Source organism: Otolemur garnettii, unplaced genomic scaffold (assembly GCF_000181295.1).
Source record: "Otolemur garnettii isolate 467f Iridium unplaced genomic scaffold, OtoGar3 scaffold00199, whole genome shotgun sequence".
Classification (NCBI taxonomy): Eukaryota; Metazoa; Chordata; class Mammalia; order Primates; family Galagidae; genus Otolemur; species Otolemur garnettii.
In genome coordinates, this window is record NW_003852594.1 from 510398 (window position 1) to 515604 (window position 5207).

Sequence of the window (5207 nt, forward strand, 5' to 3'; positions counted from 1 at the left end):
CTTTCCCATAATTATAAGATCACAACTTTTTAGAATGGGTTCTGGTAGGCAATAGATAGCAGTTGTGGTGTTTCAAACAAGTTGCTTATACCAAGATTATTTTTTGTTTTAACACAGCTTTAATTTATGTTTAATTATAAGAAATATTGAATAACAATTGGGAATTAATTACCTGTTGTTATAGTTTTGAAGCTGTAAAGCATAAACCACAGCCAAAATGGCTGAAGGGAGAATCCTCTACAAATACAGGAAACCACAGGAACCACAGGAAAACATCATTGCTTTAATTTCTCACTGAGCTTTGAGCTTTTGTCTCTTTGGTAGAAATAGGAATTCATCCTTTAAGTTTCCAGGTCATTTTCAAACTATAATTTACTTTTAAAAGCATACATGAATGTTTAAAGTTTAGACTTTAAAGTTCAAAGTGTTTTATGAAGATGTTACGTTAAGATGTTAAGAATGTTATGTATGTTTGAGGGAGTCAGTAAAATTGTAGACAGGCAGAGACTTTTGAATTTAAATGCTAGAGAATTCAAGGAAAAGAAAACTCCTATAATCAGAATAGGTTAAAAAATGGTTAGAGTAGAAATGTTAATATTGGCTATCTATATAGATGATGCAAAGGGGCCAATTAAAAACTTGTCTTCATGAGATACAAAGAAAGCCAAGCAGGTGAGTGCTAGCTGTGTGATGGCTGAGTAGCAGCATTCCAAGCACATCTTACGCACTTAAAAGAACCAAAATACTGTAGATAGACAATCACATTTTGATTACATTATCCAAGCGGGAACACAGGGCTGCAACAGAAAAGTGAAACTTCAAAATCTAAGAAGGAGAAGGCAAAAAAGCAGGCAGTTTGTGTGGCTAGGAGTGCCCCAGTATAGGAGAGAGAGTGCACATCTTTCTGCAGACCACTCACATACTAGGAAATTGCCATGTCTGACTAAAAACCAAGTTGACTGAGACAGACAACTGGGAAGGGGGAGGGAGGTCTGTCAGAATTAGGTGTGAGAAGGTCTCCCACCCAGTGGCCAAGGCTGTGGCTGCTGGGACTGACCCCATGCTGTGGCAGGACTTCAGTACAGCAATAGTTTCCCCTCACCCAAGCATTTCACCAGATGTCTGAGGACAGCCAGCCCCCTCAACTCATCACTGGGGGGCCTGAGGGCAAGGATGCCGTATCTGACTCTGTAAGCTTTGAACCATCCTCAGAGTGCAGGATACAGGATCCTGGGAGTTCCACAACTCAATCCACCACTTGGGACCCCTGCTGAAAGTTTTAATGAGTCCTTTTGGTGTAAGACCAGAAGGATTAGAAGATTAAGGAACAAGAAGGGAAAAAAGATTTAAAAAAGAGAGAGAGAGAAAAGGGGGTGAGTAAAAGGAAGTAATGACAAAGAGAAGAAAGGCACCAAGAGAAAGAAACAGGAGTAATATAAGTGTATGTAGGGTATTATGAGCCACCCTTAAAGACCCCCAACTTCTGGGGGTTCCAGGTTGGGTTATTCCCTTGAAGTCAACAGCTCTTTGCCAGCCAGCTCAGACACAGTACCCCACTTCCACCAGGTAGAGAGGAAAGACAAAAATACTATAAATCAAACCATAATAAACAAGCAAAAACCCTACTAGGATAAAATTGGGGGTAAAAAAATAAATAATAGGGACAGAACACTGGGGAAAATGAAATTTTAATTATTAAAGAAGGCAAAAATGGAAGATTGTATTTAAACTAGTATTGCAGGAAGACAAGGCTGAAAGGAGAGAAAGAGCACCCAAACACCACGTTTATAAGAGGAAGGGCTTTATTTACCAGCCGGGAGCTATCAAGCAAGAAATGCTAGTCCAGCCTCTACAGAACTACAGGATTTCACAGAACTTGGAAATTTCCAGATTCCAGGAAGTTAAGTCTACAAATTCCCAAGAGCTGAGTCACTGTGGAGAGTACCCTGCAGGTGCATCCTTGTGGTCTCCCTGAGAAGATCTGTTCTCGCAGACCCCACCATTCTCAGGTATCCTGTCTCACTAGAATAATAAAATAAAATGTTAAAATTAAAAAAAAAAAAAACAACCCAAACCAAAAAAACAAATAGTATATATATCTTGGTAAATATTGTCCTAGCAACAGGTGATCTTCTGAGGAATGAGAAGTCAATACCAATGTTGATTCAGCTGTACAAGATGGAGACTAGAGGCCTCAGCTGATTTCATAGACCCTGCAGGCTTAGGAGCTCAAATGTCTCCTCAGCCCACTTAAAAGACATGCCAGACCGTGAATGTTGGCCAAGCAGAAGTTTCCCAAGGAAAGCACTTATCCCTGGGATCTCTCCTGTTGTGACCACCTTCTTATTTAGTGCTCCAAATCCAGTTTCCCTCAATGCCCCTAAGGGCCAAGGCTGTTAATCTGCCAAACACTTGGATCTCCACACTTCCCCAGTGTCTCTTCCCCTGCTTTTGGGCAGCTCAGTCACTAGATTACTTGTCCAAAGTCTCCCAGCTGATCCCCGCACTGCAACAGGCAGAGGCAGCCTTCTCCAGTTGCTGTGTGGGCAGCCCACAGCTGAACAGCATTAGCTTCTTACTGACTCAGCAGCTCAGTCAGGGGCCCCAGACAGTGCCCAAAGTCATCCACACACTGGCCCAAGGTCTCCCAAGGCAGTTCAATGGAATGCCCAAGTCCAGAAAAACCAAAACAGCCCCCAGGCAAAGCTCTTCCTACTTGAAGTCTTGCTATTGCTATAGGTACAGCTGCAGGCAGCCTCCAACCTAACGGGAACCCACCACTTGACAGTTTTCCACTGCTTCTGTCCTCCTCATGGGGCCCAGAAGTCTCTCACTGACTTTGTGGGTCACTAGAGGACAGCCACTGGGCAAAACCCACTGGCCAGAGATGCCTGGAGTCTTCTCTCCCCACTCTCACTGCGCCTGGTTACACAGAAGCTGCTACTCAGCTGCCATCTTGATTCCCACTTTTAGTTTTCTTTGACACAACTTATACAATTGTTACGGTTTTATTACTTGCACGTCATTCTGTAATTGTAAAAATAAAAGTAGGTGTCATGTTGTCACTCTGAATTATTTAAGCAAATACAAAATAAAAATATATATTGTATGTTTATGTAAAATATTTTATGCTTAAATAAAAATAAATGAAAGGAAGAAAAATGGGCTCAGAAATATACCAAAACAAAGAAGCCAGGGATGAAAATTATAGGAATAAATATAAAGTCTATATTAAGGTTCTAACTCATTGAGATTTCAGGTAATTACTTAATCTCTTTCTGTCACAGCACATTACTTGTAAAATAGAGCTAATAATAATAACCTAATAAATCCTGACATGAGATAATGTATGAAAAGCTTTTTAAAAAAGCAAATGGTAAGAAATTAATAAATATGCTTATATTACAGTTATTTATCTCCGAAGGAATAGTTTGTCTGCAATAGGCTTGTTTAAAAATTAAATATTAGCTTTAAATATTGAAAGAAATAGAATAAGCCTGTATTTTGAGTTCAAATATGCCTTTCAAATCATAACATTGAAGGAAAATAATAAATAGACTGTTAGCATTAGTATCAATAATGATATAGATATTGACATACTGATCATTATATCTCAGAAAAAGAAAGTCAATTAAGAAAGGTTAAAGAGTATATGAAATTTTTTTTTTTTTTTCAGAGAGGTGTACATTGCCTTTAATAGCTTTTACTATTGTTTTTGTTGACAAGGAGTCTGTGAACTATTGCAAAAGAGAGAAAAGAGGTCCAAGCGTGGGCAACACTGCCTCCTGTGCCCCTTCATCACAACTGAGGCTTGGCAGGAACACCTCTTTAGATGGCTCCTGTTGGAAGAACAGCAGGCACACACCCTACCCCCATCCACAGGTCCCTGATGGGGTCAGGAATGAACGTCACTGCAAGAGCAATATGGAGAGCTGGCAGCTCCTTTGTGGTGAGAGGCATAAGGACAGCAGTGGTCTGGAGTGAAGCCAGGTCACTGGAGTGGCTTGTAGGGCTGGGAAGGAACCTGGAAGGAGCAAGCAGGGCTGGGTGCCAAGAGCTGCCAAAGGTCCTGGCTATTCTCTTCTGCCCATGCTGAGCTGGGACACTGCTGAGTGAGAATGGTGCTTGCCATGAGGGAAGCATCACTTCATTTGGCCAAGTACTGAGTGTGGGTTCAGGTTTCACGCTGCCGCCCGGTACCCTTCCTGCCCACGCACAAGTGGCAGGTGCGGTGTAGATACAGGCCTCTGTGGGAGGGCAGCGGGGCACGCTGCATGCTCAGGGCTCTTTCTCCTTGCTTTCCCTTGGGTCCTCCTTCAGGTTCTCGGCCACAAGCTTCATTTGCTGCTGCTTGAGTGCCTCCAAAGATTCAAATTCCAATTGGGCCAGTTTCATCTGGATATGTCGTGGTTTATCAGGTATAGCAAATGCAAGTATAAACTTCAAAGCCAGGAGCACATGCTCCACAGCTACCACAATCAAAATGAGGTCCACTTTTGACTCTGGGAAGACTGCATTCACTTGAGGTGACATTCCAATCAGAACACAGTTAGTGACCACGGATATGACACTCATTGTTTCAAAAGCCAACTGCCAAACACCAATACTGGCTGAAGGTTCTGAGAATGGACGTTTGAAGACCCTGCACATTTTTAAGGCATCTGAATTGACTTCAGTGAAGTTATTTAATACGGCAAAGGCAGCTGCCAATGGATAAACACATGAGAACAGGCTCACATAACCAAACTGCAGGAACAACTCCAAGTAATCATCGAAGGTACCCATATAAGTTCCCATCTCTTTTTCCAGGATGACTTGTTCATATAACGTAGCATCAACGTCTGCCTTTAAAGCTTGAAGCTTCCTCTTTACCTGCACACCATGCTTCCTTTGGAGCCAATAAGGAAGAAGAGATTCCACAATTTGGTTAAGGATCTGGGAGGTAATCAGGAGAGTGGCCAGACTCTGGCGCAAAAGCTTCATATCCTTCAGGACAAAGGCAATGTAGAAGAGGGAGGCAAAGCAATTTAGAAAGTTGAACACTAAAACTTTCAGAATTAGGTGATTCTGATAGGCAGATTCCAATCTATGATTCTCCCAGGAGGTTAAAAACTCAGCAGCATATCGATAGAGACGGTTCATGATCTCAATCACGATGGCATAGATGATGCTGGGCACATACAACAAGATGCTGGTCCACTCAGACC

General features: G+C 42.0%; 1 pseudogene across 1 annotated transcript; it reads right to left on the minus strand.

The window, feature by feature from the left end:
• Positions 1-3687: 3687 nt before the first annotated feature.
• LOC100949631 lies at positions 3688-5201 on the minus strand (annotated as a pseudogene). The gene has a single exon (XR_002770890.1). The product of XR_002770890.1 is annotated as an anoctamin-10 pseudogene (transcript).
• Between the last annotated feature and the right edge of the window lie 6 nt (positions 5202-5207).